The sequence below is a fragment of the Coloeus monedula genome (assembly GCF_965178545.1).
Source record: "Coloeus monedula genome assembly, chromosome: 3".
Classification (NCBI taxonomy): domain Eukaryota; kingdom Metazoa; phylum Chordata; class Aves; order Passeriformes; family Corvidae; genus Coloeus; species Coloeus monedula.
The window spans coordinates 21,594,088-21,606,436 of NC_138783.1; the positions used below are offsets into that span (position 1 = coordinate 21,594,088).

Genomic DNA, 12,349 nt, shown 5'->3' on the forward strand with positions numbered 1-12,349 from the left:
GCATCATGTTCACATACATGGCTAGGGAGAAATTAAGCTCCTGTCCCTGTTCTCCTAGTGTGGCTGTGTGCTGAGTAGTGTCCAGACATGGGAAGGTGCTTTTGGCTAGGCCACATCACATCCCTCCAGCAGGTTTGTCTTGTTCTCCTTTTGTAGTCCTGGTGTGGTCTTTAGGCCAGCAAATGCACCTACTGAACTGGGGTAGAACATGAAAAAGTCTTTTAATCATTAGCATCCCAGGAGATGACCATTTCACAGCATCACTGAGCCTCTCCTGGAACTGGTGCCCTCTGACAGAATGTGCTTACAACTTTTCTTCTTCCCCTAAGTGGAAATACATTGCTTTGTGGTAGATTTGCCCCACTTCCAAAGAAAACAGCCCTTCCTTTTGGGTAGACTGCTTTAGTGTTTTCCTGAAAACGGTTTGCAATGGCTTCCATCCAGACGGATGTTCTGTTCAGAGGTATGGTCTGTGCCATGACCAGCTATCTCATTTGGGCTGTGCTCTCATTCTCAGTAGACTTCGTGCTGTTTTGGTGCATAGGCTCGTCATGTAGGGAAAAGAGACTCCTTTAACAGGGGAAACAGCAGGATTAAGACATTTTTCTGGGAAGACTGATGCAAGAGTGCTTACCTGTGTACCCTGATGCATCTGTTGGCATGCAGAATTGCAGGAAGTCAAGTAGCAGAAAGAAAATAATTTGGCAGTCTGTTTCCCCTCTCACAGGATCTTGTCAAATTTTTGTCTTTGAAGCCCTTGGGGATCCTGCAAGAACAGCAATTACTCAAATGGGAAGAAAGTCTGGATTCAGCCAAGGATGTGAACACTCCCAGACAGGAAAAGTGCATGGGTGAGAACTGGACGTCATTTTTGCGCTGGTTGTGGTTTATGTTCATCTGACCACAAGCCAGATTCCTCATCCCTTGGCTACAGGGAGCCTCTTCTGAGACAGTAAGATGTCTTTTGAACTGTGTTAGAGTTGTCATGGTACTCTGCTCACAGTAAAGGTACTGTGAAATCTCCACCATCTGTTGCCTCCTCCTCCCCCTTCCAATCCTGTGGTGTTTTGCAGGATACACACTGAGTGTGGCAGCTCAGATCTTCCCAGGTCCATTTTGCATATGTCCAGGCTTACAGTCATCTTTAGAAGGCTGAGTCTGTGTGAGAGGTTTTGACCGGGTCCTTTTGAAGAATATATCTGTGTCACTTGTCTGTCATTTCGTTATTGGTGTGTGAATTTGTGATCTAGTCTTCATTCTTGTCATGTCTCAAACTACAGATACATAAATACAGATAAACACACACACAGAGCCCATGGGATTTTGTGCCAGAGAAAAGTAGAGAAAAGAACCTATGCCATGTGACTAGTTGCTGGTTTTGTGGCTCTGACTGAAAGTTAAGCCCGTTCTGTAGATTAACTGATATCCTACTAAGTCTTAGGTGGTGTGTGCCCACATATTTGGCAGTTTAAAGCACATACATTCACAGTGCACAGCATGAAAGCATAAGATGAACAAATGTGAAATTTTTACATTAGGAATATATGGTTAGGAATGTATACTCCTTCTTGGAGATGTCAAATTTTATTTTAAGTAGGATTCTTCAGATGGTTGAGTAATAGACCTCTTGGTGATGATCCATGAGAAAATCAAGAGTTTGGGCTCCTTGATGCATCACACAACATTTCTTTGGCAAAACTGGGCATCTCTTTTGAAATCTGAAATGAAGGCCTGGATTCCACAAAGCTCCCAGCTCAGAAATCAGTACTTTGAGACATGGACTGATTTTTTCCTTCTCTCTGGTAATAATTTGAAACAACTTCTGCTAAACCCTTATTTTCTCTCCTCCACAGGAATTCAGCTCTCCTAGTTTGTGGTCCAGCGTTTTGCCAAGTTGATAGTAGTCTTGGAAGATGACAGTATATTTATCACATTACAAATGTACAGTTCTTGTAGTAAATAGGTTAGACACAGTGGACTAGCTTGAGGTGATTTGTCTTGTCAGTGAGGAGCTACTTCACACAAGGCCACAGTGTGAAGCCAAGGGTTTCGTTGTAGTGGGAGAAGGACTCTGAAGTTGCAGGTGCGCTGTAGCTTCAATGTGCTGCTGCAGGATGACACCACCAGTATAATCTTTGGAGGAGTCAAATACATTTGATTTGTCCTCAACCTTCTGAACCCATGAAAACATGGGTTCAAAAGGTTGAGGAGGAATCAAAAGTAAAATACCTAGAATGTCTTTAGCTTTCTACTGCTGGGAATAGAAGGTTGAGGGGAATTTTATGCAATTAGCTGAATTGCCTCTGAGATTAATAGGGTTTGGGGTTTTTTTCAGTATGCTTCCATGGATTTAGGTTTGTTTTATCTTTCTTTTTAAAGTAAAAGGTTTCATACTTATTTTGTAATTAGATTATTTATAAGGATTAGGGCAAGAGAGGTTTTTGGTTCATGTGAAGAAATGTCTCTGTAACATCAGGTACATCTAAGAGTTTGAAAAAGTAAATTCTGCTATGTCATATTATCTGCTCCTCTTACCGAACAAAAAAAAAGGTGAATCTTGCACTGTCTGTGTGACAGATTTTTATTGGTAAACTGAAATAAAACTCTGCTGCTCCAATTTCAATTATATAAATTTACTTTCCAAGTAAAGAATTTCCTCTTTTTACGAGCATAAGAAGTAGTTAACATTATTTAATACAGTGTTTTTAGTTTAATATTTATTAATATTTAATTTACCATTGAATCTAATATTTATTACTGTTATAAACATGGTTTCATATTTATTATTCTGCTGCTGTAATTTTGGCTCTAATGTATAATTACTCTGGAATTACACCATTATCTGAAGCAAAACCATGAAAGAGTGTTACAGGGAACAAAAATGTTTCTATCTTAGAAACTGTGTGTTTAAAATCATCCTTTTCCCTGAGTATCTCGAAACTACCTGGACTGTAGACATTTATGTAGCTGGATAATTCAGTGTTTCAGTTGATAATTTCAGTTTTTCCTCGCTGTGGCTATCTCTCAACTCTCTGTAGGCATCAGTCTCCCTGAAATTTGTAGAGATGTCAGTACCTTTTCCCCTCCATCTGCCCTGTTTGGAACTGGCCTTGGTTCAGGCTGGGACCCCTGGTTAGATATTGGACAAAATGTGCAGCCTCCTTGCTGCAGAGAAACAAGCTCAGGCTATCCTTAGGAAGAACACACTGGGAACTTTGGTTCGCCCTTCCCAGATTCATCTGTCATGGAGATATTAATGAAAGTGAATGGTAGGCTATTCAGACTGGTAAAACAAATGGGTTTTTGCATGTGTGACATGTTACTGTAAATCCCACAGGAAATAGTTCAAGTGAGGTATTTTAGGACTCGAGAAGGGGCTCTCCATCTGTTTAGCTTCAGTCTTGTGTAAGGGAAAAAACCCAACCCAAAATTTTCTAAGTTTTGGGTTTCAGGATAGGCCAGAATTTTCTGTGTGGTAAGTGACACACCTTCTGTCTACTGAATGGTGAAGGTTTGTTGTTTTCTTTTGAGGTGGTTTGTTTGAGGGTGGTTTTTTGCAACATTATTGAGGGTTTTTACTGGCTTTTATGTTTTACAGGTTGTCAGTCTGATCTAGTTCATACATTCATATCTCATTTCTCACTCTTTCACATGAGATCCATGTACCTCCCAGGTCAATACCTATGCTTCTTTCTGGCTTTTGCTTTCTCTCTGTCCACTAGAAACTTAGTAAATTAATTAATAGGTTCATGGTGTGAACCTGTGTAAAGGTGTTGTCTCAGCAATGGCATTAGTTTTGTGTAAGTACGTGTTTTGGCAGAGTTTAAAAAGCAGGGAAAGTTTTTTACTGCACAAGACTCTCTTAAATGTTTCATGTGTTTGCATAGGCACAGATGGGCCCTTTCTTCCCTGGGTTCAACATGATTTTGGTAAATGGGAACCTACAAAAGCAACTATTTCTGTCTTCCTAAAAATACAGGTGAGGTTATTGCCCATACTTCTTTTGCTGCCCTCAGCAGACTTGATGCAGCCAAAATACCATCATTGTGTGATAATTCTATAAATATTTCAAGATAAGTTTTGTGATAGCATGTTTAAAAAAATTTTTAAATCCTGTTTTTGTAGTATTCCCTCGCATTTCCCAAAACTTTCTATCACTGCCAAAATGGGAATATTTAATGTTCAGTTTTAATCATCTAAGCAGGATTTAATGACTATAAATTGAATATTTTTCTTCCTATGTTTTTTAGCAGCATGACAGATCTTCTCATTTTAGAAGTATTTCTCAAAATAATAAGATGCAAAACCTGAATATAATTAAGAGAAGCCTGTAAGAATAAAAGGCAAAAGAAGTTTACTCAGCCCAGTGCCGTTTTTACATCTCTGACTTCAGTGATTAACTTTCCCTACACATACACAGTTGCACATACCAACACCATTTCAGTGGTGTTTACTGTAATAAGGTCCTGCCTTTCTGATGGAAGGTACATTTTCTCTGGCAAGGTGCTTGTGACAGTCATTTTCTGTGCCCTTCAACATGCTGGTAATGTGGTACAAGGTCACTTTGAAAAGCAGCCTATAATCACAATTCTACAAAAATAATCTAACTGAAGAAATACAACCTTACGATGTTGCTAGCTCTAACAGCTGTGAGCAAAAGAAAAGGAAGAAACCAGTCGTATTTCTTGTATTTCAGTGTGCGTGTGTGTGTCTTCATACACACATATGACATTTGAAATAATGTATTTGTGTACCAAGAGTGTATCTATGTAATGCTCTTGTGCTTGGTGCTCACAGCAAATACAAAATAAATATCCTTTATAAGATACTTTCATCAAAAGTGCAGTAGAAGTCCACAAAGTTTTGAAGTATCTTGCTTTTGTTTTCAATGAAAATTTATGGTTAGTAAGCAAGGATTATCTGGGATATGTTATCTAGTGTAAGTTAATTTGTTACCCCACACTAATTGGTCTGGGTATCTGAGACCCAGACTTCTTAACCCTTGCAGCCATCTCCATTTCCAATTAACTCATGGGTTTTTTTGTCTGCTTGCTGTTTGTGTGGAGTGCCCTACATCCGTGAGTTGTGAAATAGGCAGCAAGAGGCCACAGTGAGAACTACAGAATAAAAATGTACACCTTCAAAGTGCATATATGTATTAATTTTCTTCAAGGGTATTTTTGAGAAGCATAGATTTGTTGAGACATTTGTGTGGGAGTGTTCACCTCAGTGTTGCTTTTCTCCACACATGAAAATAAACCACAGACTTTTAAATATCCTGAGAAAAAATTCTTCAAAGACAGATCAAAGGTCTTTACTAATGTCTGAGGAAGCTGCCTCTCTTGTGAACTCATGTCTATGGAGAGCTGGTTAAGACAATCAAGATGATTATTCCATTGATTTGATCATTCACAGCCTGCTCTGAGAGGAGATGCCTTGTTTGGAGAAGGAGGAGGTGGGGAATCCACAGATGCTCCTAATTTTACCAAGAAAGTAATGAATAAAATAACTTTTTAAAACCAATCTGTTGACTTTTTCCCCCACTATGCTCTGTGGGTTGCTCTGCTTCAAATGATTGTCTTAAACAGTGCATATACAAGAGTTTTGTGTAAGAATGAGTCAATTGACATTTTTTTCTTTTTATCAATTTTATCTGCTTTTGTGGCTGTTGAGTGGTGTGAAATGTCCAGGTATGACTTTCACATCACAGAAATTTTACATCTTTGTTTGTTTCTTTGTTTTTGTTTCATTTTTGTTTGTTTGTTTTGGGGGCTTGTTTTTTGCTTCTTGGTTTTGCTTTGATTTGTCCAAAACTCTCTATCTCATTTTACATAAAAGCAACACAGAACACATACGAGCTAAGCTTTGAAAGTTTGTGAACTTCTCCCTAAGCTGGAATTCCCCACCTTTAGACAGCATTCAGGAAAATAAATTGATTTTTATTCTTTAAGGCCTGGGTTTTCTTTCTTATCTATTTCTTATGTCTGTTTGCTTCATGAACTTCATCTTTTATCATTCAGACCAATTCTCTATAGGCTCTCTGATAGCAGAGAGCTCTTGACTCTTAGAAGCTGTTGAAAATATTGTTTCTCTTTTGAAGCATTTTACTGGTTTTGTCATGCTGCCACAAAGCATCTGCAGGTGCTAGGTAGGACTTCAGGCTTGCATGTAAACCTAGGGTTTCCAAGTTGGTGGGTTAGGGGTTTTTTTGTTTGTTGTTGTTTTGAGCCAAACTTTTTAATTACCATCTCCATCAATGACTGTGTTCTACTGCTATCTAGAAATTGGACACTAATCTTATGTTGGTTTATGTGGTCATAAATGAAATAATTCAGTTTTGGTTTTTTGTAGATGTTGGACTTTTCTTTTAGCTGTGGACTGGAATTTTCTTGTCTATCCTAAGTTTTGATCTTCATTACATTCTGTGATTTGGTACTTTGGAGCAATACTGAGGTTTTCTTTGTAGTCTGTAATACAAAACCAGTGTGATACTGTTTTATTTTCTCCTTGCTTGCTTTTCTCATTCATGACAATACCTCAGTAGGTAACAGCAGGCTAACATCTTTTTGTCTGACTGGGATAATCCTTAGTTGAGCAAAAGATTGGCTCTGGCATTTTCCTCTTTCAGCTGCAGCTACAAAATTACAACACATGCATGGCCATGGAAGATTCCTCAACTCATTCCCCATGTTCACATCCTCCATATTTAATATTCAAGAGGAAAATTTGGATAAATATCTAAAATATTTTTCTCAGGAGTTTAATGAAAAGAATATCTCTCTCAGATCTCAAATCTGCTCACTTCTCTTTGCAAATTAGACCTTACTGTCTATGGAACAGAGGGTTTAGGTTTGGGGTTTTGGTGAGGAGAAGGGATGAATGGCAGGAGTTCCCTCCTCACCTCTGAGCCAGGTGTGCTGACTGGCACTGCCCTGTATCCTGCTTATCCAACTCCATAGGACTCTTGTGATGCCTGTGGACAAGTTGCAGGATTTTGGTAAGAGTGCCCTGGGATCACAAGGTGCTCCTAAGAAATTTTGAAGACATTAATTTCTAGGCTTTGGTGCAAGTGGAAATCAGTGTTGTGTATTTCTGCTTTTTGTTGTTTTGGAGTCTTCTTCTTTTGTTTTCTTTGTCTCTTTTTATTCTTTTGTCTTGTTCTCATTAACCTCTAGTTTTACCTGTTGATGTTATGTCAGGAGGATATTTTAAATTATCTACTACATGTTCACCTCCGTACAAATGAACACACATGAAATACGAGCTGCCCTGTAGATTCTCAAGTCAGCTTTGTAGTTCATTTTTAGTTTTTGAGGATTTTTTTTCATTAAAATTGACTACTGCCTTAAGTAAGTGAAAGCAAAATTACAACTTTCAGAAGTGGCTTATTTTTTTTTATATTGTTCATATTAATTAGTGACTGTGGCTATATGTGTCTGCCAGGAAAATGTGAAAAGCACAGAATTTTAAAAGTAACTGTACACAGTGAAATCAATTTTTGTACGTTTTCACATTACGTGTTTTACTAGCCACGACATTCCTTATTATTTATTATAACTCCTTACAGTATTCCCATAGGAATATGCCCTGCTTTGATGACGCAACTTTGGAAAATGCAATAAAAAAAGCACTGGAAACCTCAGCTTTCTAACAGGAAGTTTCTTGTAAGCAGTGAAGTTAAAATGCCTCCTCCCAGTCAAAAGGAAGTCGGATGGAGGTCAGTGAGCCAGGTAAATGTCCCTCCTCTCTGTCACTAGCTGTGCTTTCTTCCTGGTTTTCCCCCATGTTGGAAGTTTGGTCTTGAGGCCATCAGCTGTGTTTTGGCATAGGGCAGGTAGAGAAAACCCATATATTCCTTTCATTGCTGCATAATGACCCCACAGTGAGGTTCAGATGTAAAGGCAAAAGTGTTGATTTGCGGCTGCAGCTGTGACTTCATCCTGGTTTTGATGATAGTGTAGCCGAGTCCCTGGGGGAAGGGCAAGGCGTGCTTGAGAGGTGGCATAGAGCACATACTGTTCTTTGTTTCTCTGGTTTTCCACTTGTTCAAGTAAAATGTCTCTGGCCAGCTGCTAGCCCAGTGGCTAGTGAGAGTTGAGGAAACAGCTTTTGCAGATCTAAATGAGAGCATCTATGAATATTTTGCAAGAGTCTGATGTTCAGAGAGGTCCTAAGGGAACACCAAGGTCTGGATACCTTCTTCCTCATCCCCACCCCTCTAAAGGTCTCTCTGAAAAGCCCACTTGAAACACCTGTTTATTCTTTTGGAAGAATGGTACTTAAAATGAAAGCAGAATCTTTGTATTGCCCATCTTAATTGCTTGGCAGCAGTTGCCCTACATTTTGGTGCAGCTTTGTTACATGTGTGCTGGTGCTGGAGACTTGCAGAAAGCTTGTCCACCTGCCTCTGATGGCCTGTGACAAACAGGGTGGAACTAGGCAGAAGCAAGGTGGAACCCAAAGGACACAGTAGGGACCCTTTTGCTGCCTGTGTTCAGCCCTGCAAATAACGAGATCATCAGGAAGGAACTGCTCCCTGAGCAGCAGTTATCATAAATGGGGTGATCTGCCAGGAGAGCCCCACTGAAATTGCTTTTTTTGGTCTTGGTGGAAATTATGTTATATTCCTACTGGTGTTTTCCTGGCAGCTGAGGACAAACCTACAGTTTTTTAGGTGTGTTGAGGAGGGCATGAACAGGTGACTCCAAATGTTTGCATTTAACATGCAAGTCCTTCCTAGCGAAGCAATGAGTCATATCCTGCAAGCACAGACAGCTTCCTTAGCTTGCTGCTTAGCAGGGCTTCACCAAAATTATTTTATCAGAAGCTAATATTTAGCTCCTGAGAGCATCATGCCTCTTCTGCATATAAATAATGCTAATTTGTTATACAGTAAACCAGTGAGTTAATGTCACTTCTGACAGTACCTGTGCACCTCATCATCTGAAGGTCCAGACATGTCTCCTGTAGCTATAATATATATGCATAGATGAAAAAGGTACTGCCTGGTCAAACTTTTGACTTGTAAGTTTGTTTGTGAACATTTGCTTAGCATGAAAAAAAACCAAGATGAATTCCAAAGTGGACACTCCTTCCCCCTTTTACTTACTGGGTGGTTGTAAAGGAGTCCTTTTAATGCACAGGTGTGTGCATGTAGTCATCATATGTTCCCATGCATTAACAGTATTGACTAGTTCTTTCTCTGAAAGGATAATTTTTCTTAGTTCTCTGTTCAAATCAGTTCTGTTTGAGCAAATAAGTATTTAAAAAGTGTTAACAGTAGAGTGGATTTACCTTAAGATGATACACAGCCTTGACTAGCTAGATGTTCCTGTATGTGCAAGCAATACTATTTGAGGAACAATCACTGATCATATTCATTCTCTGACACCAAAATTTAAGTTAAATGTCCAGAGATAAAATAAAGGTAAGGCTTTTAAAGGAAAGGCCAGAGACTCTGTCGTGTATCATTTAAAACAAAATACCCACTGCACATGGTGGGATTCTGCAAGCTTTCTTTGTGCTGATAGGCCCATAAAGGTCTGTGGGGCTACATGTAAAGATTGGATTACAGGGTTAGGGACGGTATTTTGTGACTCCTACTGCTCGTCTAACTCTGAGTACATGTATTTTCCTTTAAGTATAGTCTGGACAGTCTCAAAATGTAGCTTGTTAAAGGTCTCTTGTTAACACAAGCGTATTTATTAATTAAGGAACGAATGTAGAGACATTAAGATGTTTAATTTAAGGTTTAGTCATTTTTTTGCCATACAGCCTTAAAAAAGAAGAATATGAGGAAAAAAAACCACAACACACACACACACACAAAAGCCCCCCACATTAGCCAAAAATAACCCCACCAAAGAACCACCATCATCACAAAAAAAACCCCATAACAACCCCCAAACCATAGAATTTACTGGGGTAAGAGAGGGGAACGTATATCCATAACTGAGAAGTAAAACTGACTGTGGTGATCGGTTTACCCATTGCTTTTCCTATCCCATATTGTTCCACCAGCCCCGCCCAGGTACCGCCCCTGCGATCTGACAAAACCCCTCTGTGCCCGGATCACGAGGTCTCTGCCTCTGGGGGGTCTCAGGGACCAGATGTGACTATTAAAACTCCTCTGAAAGCCTCATGGAGGGACCCTTCTCGCCTCCCTCGCCGTCACTGGGTTTGTAGAGCTGATAGCTAGCCAGAGCAAGAGTGCAGAGCCGTCCAAAAAGGACTACGGGAGGACAGAATGGCTGCCCTGCCCTAAGAAGCCCCGCTGAGCTCCCGGGGAAAGCTGCAGCTTGCTAAACTAAACCTAGCACTACAACAGCTGACTGTCCAGAGGAAAAAATACGGAAGAAATGCATATGTATGATAAATACAACGTAGATTGTGGCTTTTAACACTGGCCTTAATAATGTCAGGAATACTGTTCATCATTGTTCTCTTTTTTTGCATGAGCTTAAGACAAATAATGTAGGTTTATCCTCAGAGCATTTACAGAGTGAGATTGTTTAGGTCACAGTTTCAGCTTCGTGCAAATGTGAGTGGCACAGCTGAAATGTACCCATCTCTTTAACATTAGTGATTCCTTTAAAATGTATGTGGTGACAGGCAAAGGCTTCAACAGTAAATAGTAGGGCTTCTTGTTTCAGAAAATAGAATTACATTGGAGTAAGTTGCTCTTCTCTGAGTTAAGTAAAATCCAGTCATTTTTGGATAAAATGGAAGTAGCCTTTTGGAAATGCATATTCTAGATTTAGTTTTGCTTTATTTGAACGTGATATATACAACTTCTTAAAGTCCTGCTAGGTCTGAGACAGGGTTCCTAAATGCTAATTAGTAAAATTAACAAGAGTGATCATTCAGAAACCTGATTACCTTACTGCATCTGCATTGTGCCTTTCAAAATGAAGTTATTGCTAAGGGGATATCGCAATGGACTGCGTTTCTTTGGGATCTGAACAATGAAGAAGCCTTATAGCAAATTCTTGTTCTTGTGGTGTTCTTCAAATGTCTGTTAAGCCAGTGTTATCCCAACTGATATCCTTTACGTTCTGTGATCAACAGAGGTGGTCAGAGATGTGGGGCTTTAAGAATCTCGACTAGGTACAATTCAGTTTAGCAAGCAGAACTTGATCCTAAATGATTACTATTGTTCAGGGCCTGTAAAAATAGTTTGGAGGCTTAGTCACTACTACAGTAATAAATGTAGTGAGCAAGCTTTGAAAAAAATATTAAGACCAGTATCCCGTGAAGCTATACAGGCCACCTGTGCAAGACGTAACCCTGTGGAGATTTAAGGCTGCCTTCCCAAAGGGCCTGTACGATAGTTGTAAGGCACAGCTTTGCTGAATTTGCAGCTGCATGGTCAGGTATGGGCTCTGATCATCTGCTCCCTGGCCTGGCAGATCCAGCAAAGGCAGGGTTTGGCCACTGTCCAGCTGCTGGAGCAGTGATGTTTGCCAGCACTGCTCTGAGGGGTCCCATGTGTCCCTGCCGTGCTCCCTGCCCCGGCTGCCTCCGGGTTTGCTGCTGTGCCCTGGAGCACAGAGCACCTCTGCACCTGCTGACCTTGGCACTGGGGACAGACTGGGTGGCCTGGGAGGATGAAGGGGCAGAAGGGAGGGAGGAAAGAAGCCCTTGACAAAACATGGATGACAGTTTTGGGGAAGAGGCCGTGTCACCAATGTTAGAGTGTCATCTTTGTCTTAGGGAAGCTGTGCATGCAGGGTGAACTGGACAGAACATCTGGAAGGCTGTGAATAACTCTGTGCCCTACTGTGGGACACAAATAAAGCTCATATGTCTTTACATATATGAAATTACCTGTCTCTAAAACACATTCTACTGTGAGGGATAATTTTAAGGGCTGAGACCGTGACACATAAAAACGGATGATTGTGTGTCCAGAATCAGATCTCTTAATATTAGTGTTTGTGCAGGAAGGTTTTCACACTTGGGCTTCTTGTTCAGTGCAACATACCAGAGTTTGTTTTGCTGAAGAATTAGTGTCAGAATTGTAGCAGGAAAATTATGAAAATAGATGGCTTATCAGCCTATTTAATTAGTTACTTCTATCTCTAAGAAAAAGTCCTGAGGCAGTTATTAGGAACTGATACTCAGCAAAGAGGTCTTGTGGGGGATCCCTTGTCATTGTTCTGGGAGTACTTCATCTTAGTCTCTAGCACTGCTCAGAAACCAGAGAGCTTTAACACAGCAGGTAAACTAAACCAGAAGGCATCATAATGCCTTTGTGCAAATATATTTTGGGTATGGGATGTAGTTGATTCCCTATCTTCATAAAATGTAAAGTAGCACCAGACTGCCTATGCTCTTATCTCGTAGGACA

At 40.1% G+C, this 12,349-nt stretch overlaps 1 protein-coding gene across 3 annotated transcripts in view; it reads right to left on the minus strand.

Annotated features, from left to right (window-relative positions):
- Window positions 1-12,349, minus strand: part of FILIP1L (filamin A interacting protein 1 like) — a 189,339-nt gene that overhangs the window by 84,272 nt on the left and 92,718 nt on the right. The window contains exon 4 of one of the 3 annotated variants that reach the window (XM_082278568.1): window positions 635-766. The exons of the other annotated variants lie outside the window; for them this stretch is intronic. The gene's annotated coding sequence lies outside the window, so the exon portion shown is untranslated. The remainder of the gene's footprint in view (window positions 1-634; window positions 767-12,349) is intronic. 3 annotated transcript variants of the gene reach the window in all.